Source organism: Asterias amurensis, chromosome 6, assembly GCF_032118995.1.
Source record: "Asterias amurensis chromosome 6, ASM3211899v1".
Classification (NCBI taxonomy): Eukaryota; Metazoa; Echinodermata; class Asteroidea; order Forcipulatida; family Asteriidae; genus Asterias; species Asterias amurensis.
In genome coordinates, this window is record NC_092653.1 from 19,548,201 (window position 1) to 19,563,473 (window position 15,273).

General features: G+C 37.4%; 1 protein-coding gene and 1 long non-coding RNA gene across 2 annotated transcripts in view; both read right to left on the reverse strand.

Annotated features, from left to right (window-relative positions):
• LOC139939130 (uncharacterized) overlaps positions 1-15,273 on the reverse strand; it is a 257,440-nt gene that overhangs the window by 117,055 nt on the left and 125,112 nt on the right. The window lies entirely within an intron of this gene.
• LOC139937980 (uncharacterized) lies at positions 3,037-4,634 on the reverse strand. The gene is made up of 3 exons (XR_011786107.1): positions 4,493-4,634; positions 3,745-3,853; positions 3,037-3,145 (listed from the first exon to the last, which is right to left on the reverse strand). It is a non-coding gene; the product is annotated as an uncharacterized lncRNA (long non-coding RNA).

Below are 15,273 nucleotides of genomic sequence, written 5' to 3' on the forward strand. Positions count from 1 at the left end.
CAAAATAATGGAGCGATTTAACAATAGCATGATGTCACATGTGTGGGTTAAAGTAATATAGTCTATTAGAGACAAACGCATGAATGAGTGTTTCAGTACATTCCTTAGACAAAAAAATTATTATGCGCGGGTTTTCATTGACAGATTGGCATCAAACCATGCACCTAGACTTCGAGCAAGGGAAACAGGTGACACAAATGACTGCCCAACCTGAATACCATCCAGTGTAACCTTAGATAGTTGCTGACGGGTACCTATGATCAAGAATTCAGTTTTATTGTCATTTAGATACAAACCATTACATGCAAATAATTATAATTATGAGACAGTTTACCACTAATCGAAACCCTTTGTGATCTGCCATCAAGGTATGAGCGAAACAATAAGGGCTGTACCATCAATTCCAAAGCGAGACTTAAGTGTACACAGTAAAATACCATGATCCAGTGTATCAAATGCAGCACTTAAATGTAATAAAACCAACAGGGTAACATGTTTTCTATTCATAGCCATTAACAAATCGTTTTGAATTTTCAACAGAGCAGTTTCGGTACTATGGAATTTGCGGTAAGCAGACTGCATCAATGAGTAAAAGTTATTCTGTCAGACAAGATTGTAACTGACATGCTACAGGGAAGTACACGCCTTGTGTACCGTATAGTCTTGTACGTATTTTCAGGCAAAATTTGATAATTTCAGGCAAAATTTGATAATTTCAGGCAAAATTTGATAATTTCAGGTAAAATTTAATTATTACACAAGGCTACAGTCTTGTACACAATAGTTCAACAATTTTAGTTTAAGAACAACACTTTTGTAAGTACGCAAGGCCTGTACATCTTTTCAGGCAAAATGTGATAGTTCAGAATTTGTACACAAGGCTATAGTTTTCAACACAAACATTGTCAACCAAACTTGATAACACACATTTCCTAAGCCTTGTCAGATTCAGGCAAGGTTTGATAACGTTCAGGCAAAATATGGCAACTGTACAAGGCTATATTATTATTATTATATAGGCCTGAGATACAGTTTCAGGCAAAATTTGATAATTTTAGGAGAAAAAGTACACGAGGCCTTGTAAACATTTTCAAGCAACATTTGACAACTACACAAGGCATATGCACCAGTCTAGTAAGTACTAGCTCTTACATTTTCAAGCAAAGTGTTTTTTCTGTACGGAAAGTGTATAATGGCTTTAAACACATTTCCAAACACACAAGCCTTGTACACATTTTGTAGCAAATGCTATACAAGTAGCACATTTGAACACTTTTTCAGGCAAAGTTTTATAAGTACACAAAGGCCACGTTATTATTATGGTTAATTTAGTTAGCACTGGGACAAGAAAAACAAACACATACAATGATTCGTAGATCTGTTGCCCTACATTTGGAATACACAATGAAATTAATAAGGGAATCAAAGAGTAGGCGACGAGTTCTTAAACGGACGTTTAAAACTGGCAGGGTTGTGGCCATGTGATAAAGGCTTGAGCGGAAGGTGAGGGCCTTTATCGCACCGTAACGACCCTGCAAGGATTTAAACGTCCGCTTTAGATATCGAGTCACTACTCTTTTATTCCCGTTCATAAATGCCCTTATGTTTAAAGCAACTTAATTTACCAGGTATAGACAGTGTGACACTGTTTCATTTGCGTTTTTTTTTTGCGCGTCGGTCGGTGTGTAATACGCGCTGTTAATAATAGCTATGCCAATTGTGTTCCACATAATTCAATTTGGCGTACATTAGCTTTTGCGCCCAACACACAAAGCTTTTCAAAATTTCAAAATCTTTTGTACTTGAAAAAGATCCTTTACTAATTTCGTTGTATGGATTAGACAAGTGATGATCACAGGTAACACAAAGAAGCTGAGTTTGTCTCATTTCTGTTACATCTTTGTAAAATAATTCACCTGCTGTGTGATTTAGCTTGAACAAAACATCCATGCAGTAAGCAGTGTGTTTACATCAATATTCTTCAATATGCCTAATTAAATGAACTGCATACTGTACAAAATCCGTTTACACACAAATCACTTTACGTCAAGTTGGCTAGTTGTGCTGTAATAGAAATGTGTTAAAACTCCAAACTCTGTTTTTACTTGTTTGTTTTAAAATTTATTTATGCCGGTAAAAATCACAGTTACTTACTGGCAACTCAGCTGACAGTAAATTACTGTAATTTTTAAGAGCAAAGTTTTACAATTTACCCTTTCAAACATTTTAGGCAAAATTTGATAGTACACAAGGCCTTAGTTCTCTAAAAAACAAGGACAGTAAAATCATACACAACCTGGAACGTTAAAGAAAACTTAAATTGTGTTTACCTAAATTTTCGAAGGACTGCAACTTGTGTGTCTACAAAAAAGCTTCTTGGCATCAAAAGGTTCTTTAAGGGCTCGAATCTCTTCAACAGTGTTTCCATCAGGCCTGCTGGGCTGCCTCCCTGCACATCTGGTCGCAAATCTTCTCGCACATCCTATAAATGTCTCATTCTCAATGATTGCTGCAAGTAAAGTAAAGCAATGGGGTTTGAACAGAGAAAATTGTTCTGAGGTGGGCCGCTCTAGTAAACATTTCCTTGTTCAAATCTAAGTTGTTTAAGATCTACCATAAGTCAGTTTCCCTTCAGGTTTTCCTACTTGATAAGTAAAGTAAGGAGTACATGATGAAAAATCTTTGTTGCAATTTTGGGAATCAATGTGGTACATGGATTCCCTAAGGATTGTGCCATATTGTGCGCCTTTTAAGGCAAGACAAAAAGAACAAGGCTACCATAACTAATATTGGCAAACAACGCCTCTCATGATATTCATAGGCACATTCTTCAGGGGTTCAGACGAATGTATAGTCTCTATCTTCACCAACATACACACAAAAGGAGATTCCATCATCTCCAAATAACGCCTCTCATGATATCTTTGATATTATGTTTTCTGTGGCGATTGCATTGTCCATTTAACAACATCATGTAAATTATGCATAAACAATAAAAATGACCCATTCTCATTGATACAATGCACTGACCTGATTCCAATCTTCTTCTTGCAAGCTTAAGTGCAGAACCGACCATGACACAAATAATGATGATGCTTGATTTCCCATCAAACATGAAGATATATCTCACTCTGTTTAACCATATCTGCAAATAAAATATTTGAACATCAACTTAACTGACCTGGATTTTTAAAAAATTTCTGTGATGAGCAAGGATAACAGCCACCAGAACAGATTTACAACAGTATGAACTGTTTTAACAGTTCATACTGTTGTAAAAAATTCCACCCTTCTACATGGAAGAGCGTATTAAAATACGCTCTTCCATGTAGAAGGGTGGAATTTTTTATTATTTTTTTTTTGCTGACAGGAGTGTGGCTTTTGTTCTATTAAGATCAAACCCCTCTGTTTTTCAAAAAGATTTTCATTTATTATGTGGTTTGGTAATTGCACATGTGCCATTGATTTCTCATACCCCCTACTTGTATATCATCTTGAAGCTACCTCAGTCTACATTTACACATACAAAACGCAAAGGGTCCAAATCAAAGGCTATCTATAATATGTAACTGTTGTTCGTATTATTTGTGGAGTAAAATATATTGTTCTCCAAAAAAGAAGGAAAAAACACAATTTATATCGACTATATATCGATATGGATCATTCTTCAGTCCTGTTATAAATGTATTTTTTTATACATGGACCATTGGTCATTGTTGTCATGATAATTCAAATCAGTATTACCTGAACATCCCTCATCGCCAAACAAAATCTGAGCAGAACCTAAACATTTGAAGAGGTTTTCCATCTTCTCATTCTACTATGAGCTTTTCAGGTCATGTCTCTTGTAGACCTGCAAAGAAAACACCAACATTCAGAATTTAGAAAATTACTCAAACCGATTTCAACATCGATAGAAATAATATGTTATGAAATTCAGAGTGGCTTTAATACCTTTCTCATTATGCACTACATGTGAAATCAAAGACTGTGAGATGACATGCACTGTTACATACACTTCTTCTCTACATCCAAGAGTACAAATGGGCACATAATACATGAGGTTTTGGTATTGACGTTCCCCTTGCACAAAACATTGAGGCAGCTTACATTGCGGCTTCAAGTTGTCAACAATGGAAAGCAAAAAGGACTGAAATCAATGCTGCTAAAAAATTTTAGCCTAGCACGCCAGCTATCCATTATAGGATGTTTCAAACTCAAAGTTCCAGGGGTTAAGATCAAGAATTAGGTATTCTGGGAAATAGTTGCACAGTGAAAATATACACCACTGGGAACGACTTCTTCCATGAAGGCAATAAGCTTTTTCCATAATGCTGATTAAATTCATGCATACCTAAAGACACCAATGACTTGCCAAACTTGTGTAGAAGGCAGTCGCACAAAGTTGGCTTCAATGTGCCACAACTAGGTCATTTTAATGAAAACTGTTCAACTTAATTAAATCTAGAAGAGAAAAAAAACTTGAGTGTACATTGCCATGTGTGTCTTGCGTGATGATTGAAAGGGTTTCACTACAGAAAAGCTTCTTGGCATCAGAAGGCACTTGAACATCCTGTGCACTAGGCCTTGCTGGGCTGCCTCCCTGCCCATCTTTTCGCAAATCTTCTCGCACATCTTTGATTGTCTAACTGTCCATGATTCATGTAAGTAAAGTAAAGCAATGGGGCTTGAACAAAGAAAAATGTACTGAAGCGGGCCGCTCCAGTAAACTTTTCCTTGTTCAAACCTAAGTTGTTTAAGATCTACCAAGTCAGTTTCCCTTCAGGTTTTCTTACTTGATAAGTAAAATAAAGAGTACATGATGAAAAATCTTTGTTGCAATTTTGGGAATCAATGTGGTACCATGGATACCTCAAAGATTGTGCAGTATCGTGCGCCTTTTTAGGCAAGACAAAAAGAACAAGGCTACCGTAACTGATATTGACATGGAGTTTTACCCACAAAATGGTACATTAGGTAATCAGTGGCATTGTGGCATTGATGCAATGGCAGAAAACATAAACAAAATTATCATGAGAGTCGAATGAGACTTATTGCATTTAAGGAACTTGCAACTTATGCTATACAGAGTGCTCCTGTCTGAAGCGTCATATTGATGAGTAAATTTAAAATAAAAACAATTTCCGCAAAGTGAGCATTTTATGAAGTTTTGGTTGGTAGTCGATGTCATGCAGAGTTTGTCATTGGTTTTTCACAATTTTATCTCGACCCAGATGGCAGATTGATCTCAAACTTCTACAAAGAGTCAGTTGTGGTATAATACATTGCCAGCAATGGTTTTGTTAGCAAAACCAAGTTCTGTAATGATTCTTTAAGTTGCTGGAGTTTATTCAGAAAGCCAACTACTAAAACAAATCTTGAAGCAAAATTAAAACAGCTCAACCAAATAAAGCTTATAAAGATTTTAGGGTAGCCTGAAGGCACTGGACACTGTTGATTATTACTCAAAATAACAGTTAGCATAAACCTTACTTAACATAAACCAATGAGAGCTGTTGATAGTATCAAACATTGTGAGAATAGGTTACCTCCGATGTATTTTTCAAATATTCAAAGACTTCAGGCCTTGAGAATTTTTTTTTCTTAAACACACAAATGTGCGCAAACAAAGATTTTTGTCATAATTCCCTTTGCTTTGCTGACCAATTCAGTCAAAAACTTTTACAGATTTGCTATAAATGCATGTGTCAGAATACAACTAGTGAGAACAAAATTACCAAAGGTGTCCAGTGCCTTTAAACATTGAAAACCCAGTGAAACCTAAACCAAGTATTAAAAAAGGTCTTATTTATTTAAAATAAATGCAACGAAAAGTAGAAATAGAATTTTTTGTTTTCTACAAAATAAAGTGTTAAACAATAAAGATTAATTAAAGGAACACGTTGCCTTGGATCGGACGAGTTGGTCAAAACAAAAGCGTTTGTAACCGTTTTTTATATAATGCATATGGTTGGAAAGATGTTTTAAAAGTAGAATACAATGATCCACACAAGTTTGCCTCGAAATTGCATGGTTTTTCTTCTACTGTGCGAACCAACACGGTCGGCCATTTATGGGAGTCAAAATTTTGACCCCCATAAATGGCCGATGTGTTAGTCGACGAGGTAAAAGGAAAACCACGCAATTTTGAGGCATGTTTGTGTGGATCATTGTATTCTACTTTTACAACATAATTTTTACCCATATGCATTTTATAAAAAACGGTTACAAACGCTTTTCAAAAACCAACTCGACCGATCCAAGGCAATGTGTTCCTTTAATACAATGTGTTGCTATTTTATTGTTTAACTTGCATCACAATTTCTAACAATTCCTGAAGATCACAGATTTACATAAAATCTACACGATCTAATGATGATGATGGTAGAAAACATACCTTAAAATATTTTTGTCTGAAATGTCATACTTGATGAGTAATAAATAATCTAATTTCGCGTTTGGAGTTCATCGCTCAGTGAGAGTTTTATTCATTTTTGTTTTGCATCAGATGCAATGCAAAATTTTTAGTTGTTTTTGTCACTATTTTCATGTGACTCCGATGGCGGATCGATCTCAAACTTCTACAGGTTTGTCAGTTTATGTTTGTGGTAGATACATAAAGTGCTGACACTGACAACAACTTTTTAGCTAGCAAAACCAATTCTGTAATGTTCCTTTAATTTTTCACAAAAATAAGTCACGATAACAGCCCAGTTCTAAAATACAAGCAAGGTCTATAAAATAGGTCACTAACATACTAATTTTTGTGGTAATATATATAAACCTTCGTATCAACAAGTTTAATTAAAAACTTCGTAAAAGAACACCCATGATTCGAACCAACTACCTTTGGGTATGGAGTCGGGAACCCTTCCACTGGGTCACTGCTCATTCTTGCTAATCATGTGTTCGAGTTTAATTTTAAACCGTCTCTTCAACAATTTTAAATTAAAAGTTAGTAAAAGAACACCCATTATTCGAACCCAGTACCTTTGGGTATGGAGTCGGGAGCCCTTCCACTGGGCCACTGCTCCTTCTTACTAATCATGTGTTCGAGTTTAATTTTAAACCTCATCAACAATTTTAAATTAAAAGTTAGTAAAAGAACACCCGTTATTCGAACCCAGTACCTTTGGGTATGCAGTCGGGAACCCTTCCACTGGGCCACTGCTCATTCTTGCTCATCAAGTGTTCGAGTGTAAATTAAAACCTTCGTATCAACAATTTGAAATTAAAACTTAGTAAAAGAACACCCACGATTCGAACCCAGTACCTTTCGGTATGGAGTCGGGAACCCTTCCACTGGGCCACTGCTCCTTCTTACTAATCATGTGTTCAGGTTTAATTTAAAACCTTCGTATCAACAACTTTAAATTAAAAGTTAGTAAAAGAACACTCATTATTCGAACCCAGTATACCTTTGGGTATGGAGTCGGGAACCCTTCCACTGGGCCACTGCTCCTTCTTACTAATCATGTGTTCGAGTTCAATTTTAAACCTTCGTATCAACAATTTGAAATTAAAACTTAGTAAAAAAACACCGATGATTCGAACCCTGTACCTTTGGGTATGGAGTCGGGAACCTTTCCACTGGGCCACTGCTCATTCTTGCTGATCAAGTGTTCGATCAACAATTTAATCAACAATATTAAATTAAACGTTAGTAAAAGAACACCGATGATTCGAACCCAGTACCTTTGGGTATGGAGTCGGAAGCCCTTCCACTGGGCCACTGCTCATTCTTGCTCATCAAGTGTTCGAGTGTAATTTAAAACCTTCGTATCAACAATTTTAAATAAAAAGTTCGTAAAAGAACACCCATGATTCGAACCCACTACATTTGGGTATGGAGTCGGGAACCCTTCTACTAGGCCACTGCTCATTCTTGCTCATCAAGTGTTCGAGTGTAATTTAAAACCTTCGTATCAACAGTTTGAAATTAAAAGTTAGTAAAAGAACACCCATTATTCGAACCCAGTACTTTTGGGTATGGAGTCGGGAACCCTTCCACTGGGCCACTGCTCCTTCTTACTAATCATGTGTTCGAGTTTAATTTAAAACCTTCGTATCAACAACTTTAAATTAAAAGTTAGTAAAAGAACACTCATTATTCGAACCCAGTACCTTTGGGTATGGAGTCGGGAACCCTTCCACTGGGCCACTGCTCCTTCTTACTAATCATGTGTTCGAGTTTAATTTTAAACCTTCGTATCAACAATTTGAAATTAAAACTTAGTAAAAAAAACACCGATGATTCGAACCCTGTACCTTTGGGTATGGAGTCGGGAACCTTTCCACTGGGCCACTGCTCATTCTTGCTGATAAAGTGTTCGATCAACAATTTAATCAACAATATTAAATTAAACGTTAGTAAAAGAACACCGATGATTCGAACCCAGTACCTTTGGGTATGGAGTCGGAACCCTTCCACTGGGCCACTGCTCATTCTTGCTCATCAAGTGTTCGAGGGTAATTTAAAACCTTCGTGTCAACAATTTTAAATAAAAAGTTCGTAAAAGAACACCCATGATTCGAACCCACTACCTTTGGGAATGGAGTCGGGAACCCTTCTACTAGGCCACTGCTCATTCTTGCGCATCAAGTGTTCGAGTGTAATTTAAAACCTTCGTATCAACAGTTTGAAATTAAAAGTTAGTAAAAGAACACCCATTATTCGAACCCAGTACCTTTGGGTATGGAGTCGGAAGCCCTTCCACTGGGCCACTGCTCCTTCTTACTAATCATGTGTTCGAGTTTAATTTTAAACCTTCTCATCAACAATTTTAAATTAAAAGTTAGTAAAAGAACACCGATGATTCGAACCCAGTACCTTTGGGTATGGAGTCGGGAGCCCTTATACTAGGCCACTGCTCCTTCTTACTAATCATGTGTTCGAGTTTAATTTTAAACCTTCTCATCAACAATTTTAAATTAAAACTTAGTAAAAGAACACCGATGATTCGAACCCTGTACCTCTGGGTATGGAGTTGGGAGCCCTTCCACTGGGCCACTGCACCTTCTTACTAATTATGTGTTCGAATTTAATTTTAAACCGTCTCATCAACAATTTTAAATTAAAACTTAGTAAAAGAACACCCATTATTCGAACCCAGTACCTTTGGGTATGGAGTCGGAAGCCCTTCCACTGGGCCACTGCTCCTTCTTACTAATCATGTGTTCGAGTTTAATTTTAAACCTTCGTATCAACAATTTGGAATTAAAACTTAGTAAAAGAACACCGATGATTCGAACCCAGTACCTTTGGGTATGGAGTAGGAAGCCCTTCCACTGGGCCACTGCTCCTCCTTACTAATCATGTGTTCGAGTTTAATTTTAAACCTTCTCATCAACAATTTTAAATTAAAACTTAGTAAAAGAACACCCATTATTCGAACCCAGTACCTTTGGGTATGGAGTAGGAAGCCCTTCCACTGGGCCACTGGTCCTTCTTACTAATCATGTGTTCGAGTTTAATTTTAAAACCTTCTCATCAACAATTTTAAATTAAAAGTTAGTAAAAGAACACCCATTATTCGAACCCAGTACCTTTGGGTATGGAGTAGGAAGCCCTTCCACAGGGCCACTGCTCCTTCTTACCAATCATGTGTTCGAGTTTAATTTTAAACCTTCTCATCAACAATTTTAAATTAAAAGTTAGTAAAAGAACACCCATTATTCGAACCCAGTACCTTTGGGTATGGAGTCGGACGCCCTTCCACTGGGCCACTGCTCCTTCTTACTAATCATGTGTTCGAGTTTAATTTTAAACCTTCGTATCAACAATTTGAAATTAAAACTTAGTAAAAGAACACCGAAAATTCGAACCCTGTACCTTTGGGTATGGAGTTGGGAACCCTTCCACTGGGCCACTGCTCCTTCTTACTAATCATGTGTTCGAGTTTAATTTTGAACCGTCGTATCAACAACTTGAAATTAAAACTTAGTAAAAAACACCGATGATTCGAACCCAGTACCTTTGGGTAAGGAGTCGGGAGCCCTTCCACTGGGCCACTGCTCCTTCTTACTAATCATGTGTTCGAGTGTAATTTTAAACCTTCTCATCAACAATTTTAAATTAAAAGTTTTAAAGTAAAAGAACACCCATTATACGAACCCAGTACCTTTGGGTATGGAGTCGGGAGCCCTTCCACTGGGCCACTGCTCCTTCTTACTTATCATGTGTTCGAGTTTAATTTTAAACCTTCGTATCAACAATTTGAAATTAAAATGTTAGTAAAAGAACACCCATGATTCGAACACAGTACCTTTGGGTATGGAGTCGGGAACCCTTCCACTGGGCCACTGCTTATACTTGCTCATCAAGTGTTTGAGTGTAATTTGAAATCTTCATATCAACATTTTTAAATTAAAAGTTAGTAAAAGAACACTTATGATTCGAACCCACTTCCTTTGGGTATGGAGTCGGGAACCCTTCCACTGGGCCACTGCTCATTCTTGCTCATCAAGTGTTCGAGTGTAATTTAAAATCTTCATATCAACATTTTTAAATTAAAAGTTAGTAAAAGAACACCCATTATTCGAACCCAGTACCTTTGGGCATGGAGTCGGGAACCCTTCCACTGGACCACTGCTCATTCTTCCTCATCAAGTGTTTGAGTTTAATTTAAAACCTTCGTATCAACAATTTTAAATTAAAACTTAGTAAAAGAATACCCATGATTCGAACCCAGTACCTTTGTGTATATAGTCGAGAACCCTTCCACTGGGCCACTGCTCATTCTTGCTCATGAAGTGTTCGAGTTTAATTTTAAACCTTCGTATTAACAATTTTAAATTAAAACTTAGTAAAAGAACACCTATGATTCGAACCCAGTACCTTTGGGTATGGAGTCGGGAGCCCTTCCACTGGGCCACTGCTCCTGCTTACTAATCATGTGTTCGAGTTTAATTTTTAAGGAACACGTTGCCTTGGATCGGACGAGTTGGTCAAAACAAAAGCGTTTGTAACCGTTTTTTTTATAAAATGCATATGGTTGGAAAGATGTTTTAAAAGTAGAATACAATGATCCACACAAGTTTGCCTCGAAATTGCGTGGTTTTCCTTCTACTGTGCGAACTAACATGGTCGGCCATTTATGGGAGTCAAAATTTTGACCCCCGTAAATGGCCAACGTGTTAGTCGACAAGGTAAAAGGAAAACCACGCAATTTCGATGCATGTTTGTGTGGATCATTGTATTCTACTTTTACAACATCTTTCTACCCATATGCATTTTATAAAAAACGGTTACAAACACTTTTCAAAGACCAACTCGACCGATCCAAGGCAACGTGTTCCTTTAAACCTTCTCATCAACAATTTTAAAATAAAAGTTAGTAAAAGAACACCGATGACACAAACCCAGTACCTTTGGGTATGAAGTCTGGAACCCTTCCACTGGGCCACTGCTCATTCTTGCTCGTCAAGTGTTCAAGTTTAATTTTAAACCTTCGTATCAATAAATTGAAATTAAAATGTAAGTAAAAGAACACCCATGATTCGAACCCAGTACCTTTGGGTATGGATTCGTGAGCCCTTCTACTAGGCCACTGCTCCTTCCTACTTATCATGTGTTCGAGTTTAATTTTAAACCTCATCAACAATTTTAAATTAAAAGTTAGTAAAAGAACACCCGTTATTCGAACCCAGTACATTTGGGTATGCAGTCGGGAACCCTTCCACTGGGCCACTGCTCCTTCTTACTAATCATGTGTTCGAGTTTAATTTTAAACCTTCTCATCAACAATTTTAAATTAAAACTTAGTAAAAGAACACCGATGATTCGAACCCTGTACCTTTGGGTATGAAGTCGGGAGCCCTTCCACTGGGCCACTGCTCCTTCTTACTAATCATGTGTTCGAATTTAATTTTAAACCGTCTCATCAACAATTTTAAATTAAAACTTAGTAAAAGAACACCCATTGTTCGAACCAAGTACCTTTGGGTATGGAGTCGGGAGCCCTTCCACTGGGCCACTGCTCCTTCTTACTAATCATGTGTTCGAGTTTAATTTAAAACCTTCTCATCAACAATTTTAAATTAAAACATAGTAAAAGAACACCGATGATTCGAACCCTGTACCTTTGGGTATGGAGTAGGAAGCCCTTCCACTGGGCCACTGCACCTTCTAACTAATTATGTGTTCGAATTTAATTTTTAACCGTCTCATAAACAATTTTAAATTAAAAGTTAGTAAACGAACACCCATTATTCGAACCCAGTACCTTTGGGTATGGAGTCGGACGCCCTTCCACTGGGCCACTGCTCCTTCTTACTAATCATGTGTTTGAGTTTAATTTTAAACCTTGTCATCAACAATTTTAAATTAAAAGTAAGTAAAAGAACACCCATTATTCGAACCCAGTACCTTTGGGTATGGAGTATGAAGCCCTTCCCACTGGGCCCCTGCTCCTTCTTACTAATCATGTGTTAAGGTTTAATTTTAAACCTTCGTATCAACAATTTGAAATTAAATTGTTAGTAAACGAACACCCATTATTCGAACCCAGTACCTTTGGGTATGGAGTAGGAAGCCCTTCTACTGGGCCACTGCTCCTTCTTACTAATCATGTGCTCGAGTTTAATTTTAAACCTTCCCATCAACAATATTAAATTAAAACTTAGAAACCGAACACCGATGATTCGAACCCTGTACCTTTGGGTATGGAGTTGGGAGCCATTCCACTGGGCCACTGCACCTTCTTACTAATTATGTGTTCGAATTTAATTTTAAACCGTCTCATAAACAATTTTAAATCAAAAGTTAGTAAAAGAACACCCATTATTGGAACCCAGTACCTTTGGGCATGGAGTCGGGAACCCTTCCATTGGACCACTGCTCATTCTTGCTCATCAAGTGTTTGAGTTTAATTTAAAACCTTCGTATCAACAATTTTAAATTAAAACTTAGTAAAAACCCATGATTCGAACCCAGTACCTTTGTGTATATAGACGAGAACCCTTCCACTGGGCCACTGCTCCTTCTTACTAACCATGTGTTCGAGTTTAATTTTAAACCTTCGTATTAACAATTTTAAATAAAAACTTAGTAAAAGAACACCCATGATTCGAACCCAGTACCTTTGGGTATGGAGTCGGGAGCCCTTCCACTGGGCCACTGCTCCTTCTTACTAATCATGTATTCGAGTTTAATTTTAAACCTTCTCATCAACAATTTTAAATTAAAAGTTAGTAAAAGAACACCGATCACACAAACCCAGTACCTTTAGGTATGAAGTCGGGAACCCTTCCACTAGGCCACTGCTCATTCTTGCTCGTCAAGTGTTCAAGTTTAATTTTAAACCTTCGTATCAACAATTTTAAATTAAACGTTAGTAAAAGAACACACATTATTTGAACCTAGTACCTTTGGGTGTAGAGTCGGGAACCCTTCCACTGGGCCACTGCTCATTCTTGCTCATCAAGTGTTCAATTTTAAACCTTCGTATCAACAAATTCAAGTTTGAACTTACTAAAAAAAAAGACACATGATTCGAACCCAGTACCTTTGGGTATGGAGTCGGGAACCCTTCCACTGGGCCACTGCTCATTCTTGCTCATCAAGTGTTTGAGTTTAATTTAAAACCTTCGTATCAACAATTTGAAATTAAAACTTAGTAAAAGAACACCCATGATTCGAACCCACTACCTTTGGGTATGGAGTCGGGAGCCCTTCCACTGGGCCACTGCTCCTTCTTACTAATCATGTGTTTGAGTTTAATTTAAAACCTTCGTATCAACAATTAGAAATAAAAAGTTAATAAAAGAACACCCATGATTCGAACCCGGTACCTTTGGTTATGGAGCCAGGAGCCCTTCCACTGGGCCACTGCTCCATCTTACTAATTATGTGATCGAGTTTAATTTTAAAACTTCGTATCAACAATTTGACAATAAAACTTAATAAAAAAAAAACACCCATGATTCGAACCCAGTACCTTTTGGTAAGAAGTCGGTAACCCTTCCACGGGGCCACTGCTCCTTATGTGTACGAGTTTAATTTTAAACCTTCGTACTACGTCGACAAGCCCTGTCCTCCCCAAATTCCTATAACTCATATTTTATTGTATACAACTACATTTATAAAGTATTAAAACAATTGAACGGATAGTTCCAAGAAATATTTTGCCTGTGAACCTGTTTATGGTACTGCCTTGTCTTGTCTTTACTGCACAAACTTCTGCCACTGGGCTATAAACGTGCAGACCCTCATGCATGCATGCCCCTACATTTAAGTTAAAATTAATGTGTCAATGTAGGTACACTGTATGTATTTATGTGTTGAATCTGAGAAGTTTCACAGTATAAAGCTTCTGAAATTCTGTTTTACAATAGAAACTGTTTCCAACAATCAAAAGAACTCTGCATTTTAAATTCAAACTTAGTAAAAGAACACCCATGATTCGAACCCAGTACCTTTGGGAATGGAGTCGGGAACCCTTCCACTGGTCCACTGCTCATTCTTGCTCATGAAGTGTTCGAGTTTAATTTTATACCTTCGTATCAACAATTTTAAATTAAAACTTAGTAAACAAAAGACCCATGATTCGAACCAAGTACCTTTGGGTATGGAGTCGGGAGCCCTTCCACTGCTCCTTCTTACTAATCATGTGTTCGAGTTTAATTTGAAACCTTCGTATCAACAATTTCAAATTTAAACTTAGTAACACAGTACCTTTGGGTATGGAGTCGGGAACCCTTCCACTGGGCCAATGCTCCGTCTTACTAATCATGTGTTCGAGTTTAATTTTAACCCTTCGTAACAACAATTTGAAATTAAAACTTGTATAGGATAATGCCCGAGGTGCGCGCCATTCGTGGGTAAGAATGGCCCGAGGGCGAAGCCCGAGGGCCATTCGTACCCACGAATGGCGCGTTCACCGAGGGCATTATGCGACTTAACCCACACCTGTGACGTCATGCTATTGTTAAAATCGCTCCATTATTTCGCACGAATGGCGCGATATTGTTTAATTTTTAAGTCAATTGTTTGTATGTATTACGTAAGCTTGTTCACTCCAGTGAACACCACTGGTGGTGTGTGAACAATGGACGAAGACCAACATTTAGGAAATATGCTCGTTCCTTCGATAGTGGCATCATAGATCGGGAGCGAAAGTGGCAGCAGATAAGTGATTTTGTTTCTTGACTTAAAGTAAATTTAGACAAGTTAGTGATAGAAACAGATTATCAGATGATGTTGTAGCCGACTTTCTCGGTCTACAAAAAAAAACAAAAGGTGAAGATAAAAGAAGTGACCTACCCGCGTACAAG